Raw genomic sequence first — 14,372 nt, 5'->3', positions numbered from 1 at the left:
CAAGTGGCTGCCGCACATATTTCATCCACAGACAGTCTGGCGTGGAAGGCCACTGAAGTTGCCATGGCCCTAGTAGAATGAGCTCTAACTGGAAATGGGAGGTCCCTCCCTGTTGATGTATAAATAAATGAAATAGAATCCCTGATCCATCTGGCAATAGTGGACTTAGTCACTGCTTTGCCAATTCTGTTGTCTGCAAAGGCCACAAACAACTGGTCTGACTTCCTGTGCTGTTGTGTCCTGTCTAGGTAAAACCTCAGTTTTCTATGCACATCCAACTGATGAAATCTGTATTCTGCTTTACCGGAAAAATTTGGAAAGAAAACTGGTAGCTCTATAGATTGTTGCAGACAAAGAGCAGAAGAAACCTTAAGAAGGAAAGACGAGTTCAGCCGTAGGGAGACTCTATCCTTATGAAAGATCAGATAAGGAACTTTGACAGAGAGGGCTTGAATCTCTGAAACCCTTCTGGCTGATGTAATAGCCTCCAAGAAGGCGGTCTTCCAAGATAAGAACTTTATGTCACAAGTGGCCGCCGGCTCGAAGGGAGGAGATGTTAAGGCTCCTAGAACCACATTGAGATCCCATGGCAATACAGGTTGTGACACCGGGGGGCAAAGTAACCAAGCTCCCTTGAAGAAGGCCTTGCACAATTTATGACTCATGAGAGAGGGTTCAAAGGCAACATGGTAGTTAGAAATAGCTGCCAATTGTACTTTAAGTGTGGAGACAGCGGAATCCTGTTGAAAAAGTGTTGCCAGAAAATCTAGTATTGCCAAAACTGGGGCTGTCAGAGGGTCAAGGTTGTGCCACTGGGCCCAAATGGCAAACCTCTTCCATTTATTGGAATATAACTCCTTAGTGGAGGCCTTGTGGGAAGAGGACAGGATCCAGACCATGTGCAGTGAGAGGATATGCTGTCTGACTAAGGTCAGAAGTGGAGCAGCCAAGCCGCTAGCTTGAGAGTCCACAGAGAAGGATGGGGCTGACCTGACTGCAGGGTCAGGAGGTCTGGAATTGGATCCAGAATCCAAGGACCCTCCACCGCATACTTCCGAAGGAAGGGAAACCAAACTTGGCGGGGCCAGTGTGGAGTGATCAGAATCATGCTGCTTCCCAAGCGGGTCGCCTTCTGAATCAGCTTTGGTAGTAGAGGGACCGGAGGGAAGGCATGGAGTAGACCGGAGGGCCAAGTGTGGACTAGAGCATCCCTGGGTGACTCCCCTGGAGGGGGAATCAGGGAGAAGAAGTTGCTGCACTTCGCATTCCAAGGGCTGGTGAAAAGGTCACAGCAGGGAAAACCCCACTTGGAGAAAATGCGAGCTGCTACTTGATTGTTTAGGGACCACTCGTGAGGCATCAGAATAACTCTGCTCAGCCTGTCTGCTATCACATTGGACTTCCCTGAAATGTGCGTAGCTACCAGGAACCTCTGGGAAGTGATCACCCATTGCCACACTCTCAAGGCTTCTCTGCAAAGGGGGTAAGACCTGGTTCCTCCCTGTTTATTTAGGTACCAAACCATTGACATATTGTCTGAGAAAACCGCGATGGTACCCTTGGGAAGAGAGGTGTGCAGTGCCTGCAACACTAGGAGCACTGCCCTCATTTCCAGCACATTGATGTGTAAGTGGGTTTTGTGATCCTGCCACGTGCCTTGGACCGTCTTGCCCAGATAATGCCCCCCCACCCTATCTGGGAGGCGTCTGTGGTCACTGTGGCAACAGGAGGGGGGGACAGAATGACCACCCTTGATTCAAGTTGGAAGGGAGGAGCCACCACCGAAGATCCCACCGGCAGGATTCTATAAGGAGAATCGGGTGGGATAGCAGTAGTTCTTGGTATGACCACTGGGTCGACAGGAGCCACTGAAGAACTCACATGTGCAGTCTTGCCAGAGGGACTAGAAGAATGGAGGTGGCCATCGATCCTAAAAGCTGAAGAATCATCCTGGCTGGGGCTTTCCATTGGGGCAGCAAGGCTAGTACTTGGTCCTGTAATATCCTTATCCTCTCTGTTGGTAGAAATACTTGCATCTCTACAGAGTCTAGCTCTGCGCCTATAAAGGCAACATGCTGTGATGGCAGCAATACAGACTTTTCCCAGTTGAACGTGATTCCTAACAAATGACCCAACTGGATGGTGGCACACACAGCTAGAGTGAGGAGATGCCTGGTGGGGGCAGAGAGGAGCCAGTCGTCTAGATACGGAAACACCTGGAATCCCAGACATCTCAGGTGAGCCGTCACCACTGCCAGACATTTTGTAAACACCCTGGGGGCTGTGGTGAGACCAAAGGGCAGGGCCCGGAACTGGAAGTGACTGGCTCCCAGGCGGAAGCGTAAGTGAATCCTGGATGCTTGGTTTATCTTGATGTGATAGTAAGCGTCCTTGAGATCGATGGAGCACATCCATACTCCTTTTTCCAGCAATGGGAAAATGGACTGTAACGTGACCATCTGGAACTTGGACTTTTTTATGAAATGGTTTAGGTGGCTGAGGTCCAGGATGGGTCTCAAGTCCCCTGTTTTTTTGGGCACCAAAAATAACCTTGAGTAAGTTTCTAATCCGGTCTGGTCTGCGGGGACTGGCTGGATGACTCCCTTTTCAAGCAGCTTTGCGACCTCTATAGCTGCTTGATCCCGCTGACTGGGTGGCATGTCCGGGATTCTCCTTGAAGGTGGAGGGGGATGGATAAAGGGAATGGTGTAACCTCCGGTGATGATACGAAGCACCCACTGATCCTGGGTGATGGAACCCCAGGCCCTTGGATGCTCCAAAAATTGACCCCTGACTGGCTCTGGAGATGCACAGTCGGGCCGTCCCTCAGGGATGCTGGAAGGAAGAACCACGAAAAGATTTGCAGTCTCCTGTGTTGCAGGGGCCTCCGCTGCCTCTAGGGCGACATCTTCCAGAATAGTTCCCCCTTCCTCTGCCTCTGTGAGGGGGGTCACTTTGATGGGCAGGGAAAGACTTTTGGGACTTCCTGAATCACATCTTTCCTCCCCTCTGAGCCTTGGGATAAGGTCTCGAAGGGAGCGAAAAACGGGTCCCAACGGCAGACAAAGTCTTGCCCTCCTGCTCGCATCTAGTGAGTGTGTCTTTCATTTTGGGTCCACAAAGAGAGGACCTGTTGAATGGAGCATCTGTGAAAGAAGACATGAAAGCCTCCGCAAAGTGACACAAGCACATCCAGGCTTGCCTCCTAAGGCTATGCCTGAACTCGCTGCCCTACTCGCCCCTTCGGCTGCATAAGATGTGACCCTCATGGATGAGTTAATAATAGACGAAAGGGTAGACAGCTGGGTGTTGACAGACTGCGTCAATGCCTCAGGCACGTTACCCGAAAGGGTATCCCCTAACCCCTTAATGAGATCCCTTTGGAGCCTCATAAAATGACACAAATAATTCAGCGACCTCAAGGTAAATGTCGCTGAAGTCAGGGTATGCTTCCCGTACCTATCCATGCTCCTGGACTCCTTGTTAGGAAGACAGATAGATGTAGACGCCTCGGCCACATCTTGCTGGGTGGCAGACGCCACCACCATAGCATCTACTGGAACTCCCTTGGTTAGGAATTCTTTACCAGGGGGTGCGGATAAAAATTTGTTGGGGCAAGAGGGAAATGGCTCCACAGAATCAGGATGCTCCCATACACTTCGACAAATAAGGTCCAGCAATTCATCGAAGGGTGGAGACACCCAGGAGGCGGAGGGCTGAGCTCCGAAGGCCTTGAAGAAGTCAGACTCCTTTGCAAAAGGGGTTTTGGATGGCCAGTTGCCCCTCTGTCTCAAGATCTTCAGGACATCGGAGAACGAGACATCGTCAGAGGACGACTTAGGGTACCCTTCCGTATCATCAAGGTCGGTGTCCGAGGTGACAGACTCATCCGGGGAATCTATGTGCTTCCTCTTGCACATTTTTTTCCGGGGAGGCTCTTCAGGCAAGGACTCTGAAAGCTCCATGGAAAAGGGGGGACCACGCATGGAGGAATCCTCAGGTCTCGGAGCCACGCTGTCCGAAGATAAGGGGGCACCAGGGGTTCTAGTCGCCCTGTCCAAGGAAGGAGTCACAGATTCCGATGAAGTCACTAGAGAATTGTCCAGCATGCTCCTCATCGCCTCGAAGGAGGGGCCACCAGAATCTGAAGAAAGGACCGGTCGCGAGACCATGACCGGCGTCTGGGTCCCCCTAGCCGAGGCACCAAGTGGGAGACTCGGGGCTGAAAGTAGAGGCCCTGACAAATCCCCCTCAGGCTCGGCCAAGGACACCCGAGAGCTGAAACCCCTGGAAGGAACAGAAGGGGTTGGAGTGGAAGATGGTGCCGACAGACTAGCAGTGGGTCTCGGAACCATCTCAAGGGCTTCACCCAACTCTGCGAGCTCCGTCTCTGATGACACCAGGGTTGTCGGAGGAGGAAAGGACGGTATCGAAAGGGCTGGCTTCGGCCTTTGGGCTGGAGCCAAAAACAATTTGGATAAAACAGGTGACTGAAGGAGTCTCTGGACCACCCTATCTAAATCCGAGTCTGAAAGTCTGGAGGACCTGGAGGAAACAGACGGGGGCCGAGAAACTCTTCCTATCGGCTCCAAGGTAACACTAGGATATCGACTCCTAATTGGCTCCATAAGAGTCAGAGCCGAGGAGGAGTCGACCAGCATGAGATGCCCCTCGGCGCTGACGGTTCAGGAGCTGACCCTGGAGCTGACCCTGGAGCCGAAATACTCACCTGCAGCTCCAACACCAACGGAGCCGAGGCAAACATGGTTTCAAGGTTCCTATCCTTTGGCTCCGAGACCAATGGAGCCAAGGAAGATGACCCCAACATGGATCCTATTTCCCGTGGCTCTGAAAGCAGTGGAGCTGAGGAAGAGGACAAGGATTTAGCTCTTTTCTCTGGTGGCTCCGACGGACTTGTTGGAGCCGAAGACTTCTTTTTCTTGGGCTTGGAAGAGGGGGAAGAAATAGCCTCCTCAAAAGCAGGTCTTATTAAACCTCTTAAAATCAACTTATTTTTCCTCTCCTGTAACACACAAGAGGAAAAGGCATGGCAAACACTGCAAGACTCTTGCAAGTGTATAGCCCCTAAGCAATATACACAGATGGCATGGCCATCTGTTAAGGACATTTTATAGCCACATTTTGAACATTTTTTGAAGCCGGGTGGCTTATGTTCTCTTTCCTTAGTAGACATACTACAATCACCCAAAACACAAGGATGGGAAGGGTAGAGCTCTAACTAAAATGCTCAAAGAGATAGGGCAAAGGCCCTCTAACTCAAATGGGCCTTGCCCGCCAAACAAGAGGAATCACACAACAAACAGAAACAAACAACACAATCAATCACAGGTTAGAAAAAAGCTATTAAAATAGCTGTTTGGTTATGAAATTTTAAATCTAAGAGCAAAAACGACCCTAAAAAGCCAAAAACAAAAGGGTACTTAGCCACAGCCAAGTTGAGACCACGTCGTTACTTCAGAAGCGGCAAACGAGATCTGGGGGTTTGAGCGTGGTGCATCCTGGGATAGGGGGTTGGCCCAGCCAATAAGAGACTTCATGCTTTAGTATAGGCCGAGTCAGAGCCGATTCTCGGCTCTGAGCCCATCTGTCAAGAATGTAGGCGAGATAGGATCTCACTACATCAACCATTTTCTCCAAGAGTCAAAGTAGTATCTGAAAATCTATACTCTTGGAAGAATATTGCATAGTGAATTTAAAACATGGGCTACTATTCTCTAGTCAATGTCATATAACAATTCTGAGGTCCCAACCCACAGAATAAAGACATTGTCAACAAAACATTTATAATAAATCAAATTATATCTAAAAGCATGTTCAGAAAATACTACCTCAGCTTCCCAACTGGCTAACACCAGGTTAACGTAACTGTTAGCACAGAGTGTGCCCATGTCAACACACTGTCAAAGCCAGTAAAACTTATCATTAAAACAAATATATTCTATTGTAAAATCAGATCCAACAAGGTAAAAATCAATCTATCCATCTTTGCTGAGCATTACTTGAAGGCCTTGTTGTTGAAAGCACCTGCTCTCCTTAGAGACACTGAGGATTTTCTTTGGACTTTTCATGAATGCATTCAACAAATAGATTGTACTGGTAGGAAATGTCTTTTGGTTACGTTGGATATTTGTACATTGTTTACAATTATTCCAAATGACTTTGGAAAAGACTCCACTAGAGCCTTTTTAAATAGGAATAATGATTATACACATGAACATGTTGAATTGATTTGTACAGATAGAGTATAGATTTTTTTAGATACTGCTTAGATCAGGCAGTGTGTCTTACTAGTAACCACAGTATATAGATGTCATACATTGTTATGACATCTATATCTACCTATACTATTACAATTATGTACTTAGCCTTGTATTTGGAGAGGCTCCATACATTTATGAAAGAGGAGATGATTCATGTCAGTCAGCTCAGGGGCTGAAAATCATTAAATAAGATGAAAATATATGTGAAGCATATGCCCTGCAATCGCCCTTCTAGTCATTAAATTACATTACACTGAAATGCAGTTGTAATGCTTCCTTACTTAGAACTCAAGCATTCCCATTCCATTTTAGCTTTTCTTTCCATTAGTTTTTCAAAGGCTTGGAGTGTTTGTGAACTGTCACTACCAAAAATCTGATTATGGTTCATTTCCATTAAAATCCTTGGAGTCATAAATCATGTTGTATCAAGCTTATTTGACTTCAATGAACAGGACAACAGTGTCTTGAGAATCACAAAATGGAATCTAAACATGACAGACTAAATGTCTAGCTTTCACACACATGCAAAGTACAACATCACCAGTAGGTGGTTCTTTTGGAATATTTTCCAATCACATTTTGCGCTTCTTAGCTGACTGTTAAATCATGCAATAAATGTTCCTTTTATTATCTAAATGACAGGTAGTATTCTGGAAGGTTTCTCATCTCATGACAATTACCTGTTATTTTCCCCCTTACAATAAATGTTCTCATGCTTGACAATGCTCTGTTCATACAGATCATGGCCAAGGTGGCACCTCTGGAAGCGTATTTATTGGTTCCTACAGTATAATATACTAACTGTGATACTCTGTGCCAGTTGGCTGTAGCCTCTTTGATTCTACCTTTGGCTGCTTCTTTCAGACTTCCCTTTTCCTGAATTACCCCTCTAAGATACTTGAAACATTAACCAGTTCCACCATTTTCTCATCTATCTCAGTTTTCAGCTTCTTATGATTTCCATATTTGCTGCCATGAAAACAATCTTGTCTGTACTCAGTTTCATCCCATATGCTTTCTGGTTGGCATTCCTTTACCCAATTATTTGTTAAAGTTTCTATTCAGAGTCTGCTTGTAATGCCACATCATCTGCATAAAACAGCTTTATTGATTTGCCCCATCTGACCTTTTGCAAATGTAATTCTTCACCGGTATGAACAGGAGCATGTTAATAGTTGAGCAATGATGCACATCCACTCACAATGGGATCCCCTTTGTGAGTATGAACACGGTTTATGCTTGAGTCATTGGGTCCTTTTCCTTATCCTGCACTAATTCTACCAGTGTTTCCAGGACTTTGGACCATTGCGGAGATGCCTAAATCAGCTTTCATGGACCATGTCATATGCATTCTCAAAATCTAGGAATGCCCAATTGGACTCTGTCCTCATATACATCTCCTTCCGTACTGTCTATTTGACTGCAGTTATTGGGTCAGCTGCATCCTGATGTGAATGCAAGCTCTTCACCTCCCATCTTACTTTCTGTTGTTCTGTGCATTTATGTATCAGTCATTTTCTCCATCACCTTCATGCACTGTGGCAGAAGCCTGATACCACTGCATTGCCTACAGTTGTGAATGTCCCCTTTGTTCTTGAATGCTGGCACAAGAATGCTTATTCAGCAATCATATGTGGTATTCCTTTCTCAACATATTGCTACGAGTACTGTCAGGAGCCATTTCTCCCCTAACATCTCCATTTCATCTTCCATGACATAATCATAGCCTGCTGCTCCACCAGACTTTATTTTCTGCAGTACTGTTCTTAATTCATCTAGAGTTCTTCTTTTTTCATCATAAACTGCATATGGGGCAGTACAGCATCGGTGGGGACCTCTTACTTCAGAACCTGCTGGAAGTAATCCTTCCATCTACCTTTGATGTCATATGGATGTGTGAGCAGGTTGCTGCTGGCATACATTATGAATGGTGTCTGTTGACTATCTTCTTTATCTTTCTATCATTTGTTTATGCCATCTGCTGAGTCACTTTGCAGAAGCTGGTGGAGGCCTGTAGATGCCTTGTTGTGTGCTATTACAACTGCTCTCTTAGTTTCCTTGTTAGCCAGTCAGTGATCCTTCTTAGCCCAGTCCATAATTTCTCTCCATGGCTGGCTTTTTGTGAAGTACTTTTCTACTACTTTTCCACTTTGTTTCCTTGATACAGAGGATGTCCACTCTTATCCTTACCATTATGTCATCCACTTCCAATTTGCATCCTGTCAGGGAACCTATATTCAGTGTAGCAATTCTTAGTTCATGTTTAGCACGTTGATTGGTTTTATGTCATCCTTTGCTCAACAGAGATATCCCAAGTAATCAAGCTGGGCAACAGGACACTGTCTGGCCAGTATAGGCCCACGGCATGGATTCCTGGCATACTTCATATGCTTACACATACCAATGCCCATATTTGACAACATTTGGTCACCATGTCCAAATCACTGTCTGACAATTTTTTCAAAGTTGTGTGACTAGCCCTGACGTGATGTGCAATTTGTAATCCATGTTCTCTTATTTAGAGGATACTCCACACCCAAGTCAATGCCTAAAGCAGTCAGTCTACACAAATGTTCCCCAATTAATATCATTTAAACTCTTTAGTGCTGCCCACAACACTATTCAATTTTGGGTGTGATCTGTTGGGATACCTGTCAAGTTTGAGGTGGAAATACCCAGCATGTTTTTGGGAAGTAGCAGTAATACCAGAGAGACAAGGGAAGAACATGAAAACTGTGTACAGGCATTGACTTGCTGAAGGATAGGCTCAAACTATGCCATTTGTGCTAGAGAGATGAAGACCTTAACCATTTTGCCAACCATACCTCTTATGTCTAACAAATGTCTGTCTTCACATTAATAAAACAGAATGCCTGAGAAACAGAGAAAGATGAAGGAGAAGTTCTCCTAATCAGAGAATGACATCATGCTGCTAACCTTCCATGAACATGGTTAGTAGAAGCTCATTACAGATAAGTGCAACTGAGCATTCTGCCAGTGGCCTGGCAGGACCTTGTTGCAGAGGTCATTGCTGTCAGTGGCCATAACCATACACGAGAGCAAATACAACATAGTGCCAGTGACATGGTTCTATTATGCCTGTTTGGTTCATAGGTTCATATGATGATACTAGGCTATTGGCCTGGAGGCCCTTATAAGCCTAGCCAAAAATTTCACCTATTTTCCCACAAAGTCAGCACCTGTTTTCCCTCTCCAGCAGGGACACAGGTGGGATCCCAGGGCTATATTGTCTGTTTCCCATCCAGTCTTCCAGGTTCCTCTTAAACAGGGCTAGTGAGGTACTCTGCTTGACATGGAGAGGGAGTCTATTCCACAGATGGGGGAGTCATTGGGACACAAATCTATACTGCCAACAAGTTCTATTAATGTCACAGACCAGGTTGAGGCCTTGCATGCAGGTTGCGTGAGTAGAGTTTGACTTACGGATATGCAGCAACTCCATCAAGGCTGAGTCTAAGACAGCCTTGTATGCAAGACACAGGTCACCTCTAAGCAGTCTGTATGAGACTGAGGACAATCCATCTTCCAATAAAGCAAAGGTCCATGGATGGAGGTAATTCCTAACTGACACAAAGACATTCCTTGTACACCTGTCATGGAGGGGGATGACAACTCTCTCATACCCAGTTGAGGACTTAACTCTGGGGCAAAACACCATGAGTGTCAATGAGCAATGTCCCCTATAAGTATTATATATACTGTATATATACATATATATATAAAATATTGTAGTACAGTACAGCCTACAAAGCAAAACTGTACCTATACTAAGTATGGCAATTTTGCTACCACCGTCATGTCAAGGCTTCAGTTGTAATATCAGTGTGCACAAGGTATGTGGCCTATACAGTCTGTATGCCATTCTGTTTTATTGCAGTAGCCTCACTGGTATTTGAAAGTATCAGAAAGTAACACTATAACACTTCCGTGTGTTTGTTTTCACACATGGTTCAGTGTCTGGGTTTTCCACCATGAATGCTGGCATGCCTGCCTAATGTCAGGGAAATTTCTGAGCCTGACAATGACAGCCTGCTGCTACAGTGGTAGTGTCAAACATGGTTATATTACCTCCACCTTTCCTACTGCTCCATTGGCTCTACAATGCACTTCTCAGTCTCAAGATTCCACAATAGGATAGGATACGGATTGGTTGACATATCAATGTAGGGTGCACCCCGTTCCCCTGTGGATCTGAGAGCAATGAGTGCTGGCAGCTCCCATGAGGGTGGGGAGGAGAGCTGGGGCTGGTGTAGTGGTGGCAGTTTATGTCACGGTTCATTCCCCACACCTGAGATGTCTTCATGGCCACCACGCAACAGATATACAGCACCATCATTCAAGAACAGTCTGATGCTACTACAGCCACTGCACAGCTGGTTGTTGTAGTACATGGCCTGCATGATGACATAAAAGAGGGATTTGCAAATTTTTGCACCTCAACGTGCCTATGTACAGCTGTACACCATGGATATCACCATTCTCAAGGCTTCCCTTCTCATGAGATGTCCACCATGGGATGGTCGGGAGATGATCTAGGCCCTGTAGCACAATCAACTACCAGTGCTTTGGGTGCACTGTGGATGCAGACAAGGATGGGGGTGTATGTGCTGAACCTACCATAGGCACATCTGATTGTTCACACTACCAACTGAGGATCCTGCCAACATTTCTCACAGAGCCTGGCTGACATGGATGGGGGCATGTACACTTAGCACAAATATGTTTTGAATTCTCACTGGATCTCTTCCACAGAACAAAGCTCAATGCAGCAACTTCTGGAGCTGTGTCCACAGACATACACCCACACATACATCCACCCATCACCACCAACCACCTTAGCCTGACTAAACCACACAGAAGACACCACCCCCTTCCTTAACAGTCTTTCCAGCTAACCACACTCATTAGGCCATGGCACACATACATTCACCCACCCCACAAAGTCTGTTTTCTGACATCCTCCCCTATGCACATGATAACAACTGTGCTCTGCCCTCAGTGCTTTCTTACCAGGGAAGTCTATGTCTGATGCACAGCATGGCCAATCTATGCACATATCATTGCTAATCTTTGCTATAGCTAATCTGACCCATAGCTGTGAACTTAAAGTTACCTTTTAGCCAGTGCTACGGTACTGTAACATGGTCATCTCATGCACCTGGGTCTGCCACAATCTCCTAACCAGACCCACATCTATTGCTGACTCTGGCACATCCTCTCCTTCCATGGCAATCCCCTGTTGTGATTTTTGAGTGCCAACATGTTGTAAATACTGCACACAAAATGAATATTTTGCGGCACACACATATACACACACACAATATAAATATATATATATCTATATCTATATATCTATATATATATATATATATATATATATATATATATATATATATATATATATAAATATATATATATATATATATATATATATATATATATATATATATATATATATGTCGACTTCTGTTCTTGGAAAACACACTTCTTCAAAGAACAGAGACCTGAGACCCACTTTAATGAAGATGCACTTAACCGAAAGTGGGCTTTCATGAAAATCAGTTAACCAAATCATGGTACAGCTGGAATAAGGAAATATATCTTTTTTCCCCACTGTAGTATGATCTCAAAGTTAGTATATATAAGTAGCGGAGGTGTGTCTGGCAAAGTGAAACACATTTTTGCAGGGGGAGCCCCCCAGCACCTCCATGTGGGGGAGTGCACCCCCACACAACACTACTTATATATATATATATATATATATATATATATATATATATATATATATATATATATATATATATATACTAACTCCAAGATTGCACTATAGTTGGGAAAAGGATATATTTCCTTATCCCCACTGTACCGTAATTTGGTTAACTGATTTTCACAAAAGTGCACTTTCTGTTACTTGCACTTTCATTAAAGTGGGTCTTGGCTCTCTGTTCTTGAAGAACATAAGTAGACCCATATATATGTGCCAAATGTGGGAGTCATGGGCAATAGCTGTGCGGTGCACTACTACATTGCATGTTAGACTCTATGCATTGTAGATCAACTGAGAGTCGACTCAGTGGAATCATCTGTAGTTGATATGCTGTTGTCCATGTGTCTTGGGTGGGGGTTTGACGTTAGTGTGAGTGCAGTCATTGGCTCCCACCACCTCTGAAAAATGGACTGTGTCATACAGCTCCTTCATGGTGATATTTCTTTTCTCTGTAGTGCATGGGACCCACATATGCTACCACATGAGCTGTGGCATGGCATCAAGAAAATGTTGAAATATCCATAAGGCAGATTTGCATTCACCTATACCCTCATTATAATGATTATAATGCTGCTCAGTTCTAGTTCATTATATACTCATATACATGCTATTCCATCTACAATATTTCATGGTGTAGCACTACACTAAGTATGTTTCTGAATTACCCTACCCTGCACGGTCACTCTCATTGCACAACTTCATATTTCACACTGCATTATTTGTTTCTGAATCCTAGCTTCAGTTTTTAGATTAATTATTTGAACAGAAATTAGATATTAAATATTGAGAATACATGATTTATTTATTCTTTGCTGACTGGGTTGATCGTAAAAGGCTATTAGTCTCTTTCCGGAAGAGATTGAGGTAGTATTTATGCTAGTTGGTGAAACTTGGCAAGAGCATCGAGAAACTTCTCCTACTGTTTTCCATATGGGACTCTCTTTGCTGTGGCACTCCCTATCTTCTGCTCTGGGTGTATAGTCAGCTTGGAAAAGTAGGAAGGTAGTTTCAGTCAACAGGGAGGTTGGATAAGATAGCAGCAAGGGTTTTTTAGATTATGGTGCTGTTATTCAGACAGCTGATGTATTAGAATAATTTGAGAAGGAGAAGTTGAGAGGAGAGTATGGTGTGACAGAGATGGGGGAAAAGGCAGTCGAATGTATTCAAAGGCAGGTTAAAGTGTTGGATGCAGTAAATACTGACTCTGAAGACTTGTTGTAACAATATTTATTTGAGTCAGAAGCTACAACACAAGGTTGTGTTGTTACATCCCTCCAGTCGGGAGGGTTGCAGGATGATATATTGTTGGACATGGTGGAGGAAAGTGAGCCAGAAAATGGAAAGGACATCTCATAGCAAGAAATGATGGAAAGGATACAGAAGGAAGAAGTGAAGCAGAGTGTGGATATGCAGGTGGGAAAAAATCATATGCCGATATGGTGAAAGAAGGGATGCATGGTAAGAGGAAAGTGAAAGAAAACAGTTGAAAGAAAAAAAGACTGTTTTAGGTTCAGACTGAAAAGAAGGAAGATGCAGAAATGGACAGATATAAGATATGGGATTAAATATTTAAGACACTTGGATTTAAACCAAATGAGGTAAGAGTGTTTGTTCATATTCAGAAGGAGACTTTTTATGACATTATTTTTGAGACTGGGCAGATAATGTAGAAATTTATAGAGGAATATGAGAAAAAGAAAACTTGTTCACTGTGGAACTTATATATACTCAAGCCCTTCTTTAGGGAAACTAAGAAAAAAATTAATATTAAATTCAGGACTGAAGTTGAAAAAGAGACTTTAAAAAAGCACTTATTAAATGTATGCAATGATGTATTGAATTTATCCACCGTGTATGATAATAGGGGTTTATTGACTGGGGTATGGCATTATAATGTGATATTGAAACTGGAAAACCATAGTATCATGCATATTCCAAGTATTATTAATGTTGAAGGAGACAGAGGTTGGTTAGATATTGAGGACAGTCAAAATGTGCTTTTTGTGTGGAAACATGCATCATTTAATTAATAAAATTGAGAAAAGAAGATGTTTTACATGTGGAGTATAGGACATGATGCAATGAATTCTGAACCAAAATGAAATAAATGTAAGAAAGCAGGGCATTTGTGGAGAATGTGAGGAAAAAGGAAATGAGGTGGATTTGGACATAATAGAGGAAGTAGTGGAACAAGGTAAAGAAAGATAAAGTTATAAAAAAGGAGTTAGAAGCAGTAGAAATGGAAAAAAGATAGTAGTGCTATGGATAGAGAACAAATAATAAATAAAAGATAGAGCAAAAGA

The sequence above is a fragment of the Protopterus annectens genome, chromosome 2.part1, assembly GCF_019279795.1.
Source record: "Protopterus annectens isolate FY-2018-M chromosome 2.part1, PAN1.0, whole genome shotgun sequence".
Classification (NCBI taxonomy): Eukaryota; Metazoa; Chordata; order Ceratodontiformes; family Protopteridae; genus Protopterus; species Protopterus annectens.
The sequence above is the reverse complement of the archived record's forward strand: the minus strand, read 5'-3'. Positions refer to the sequence as shown.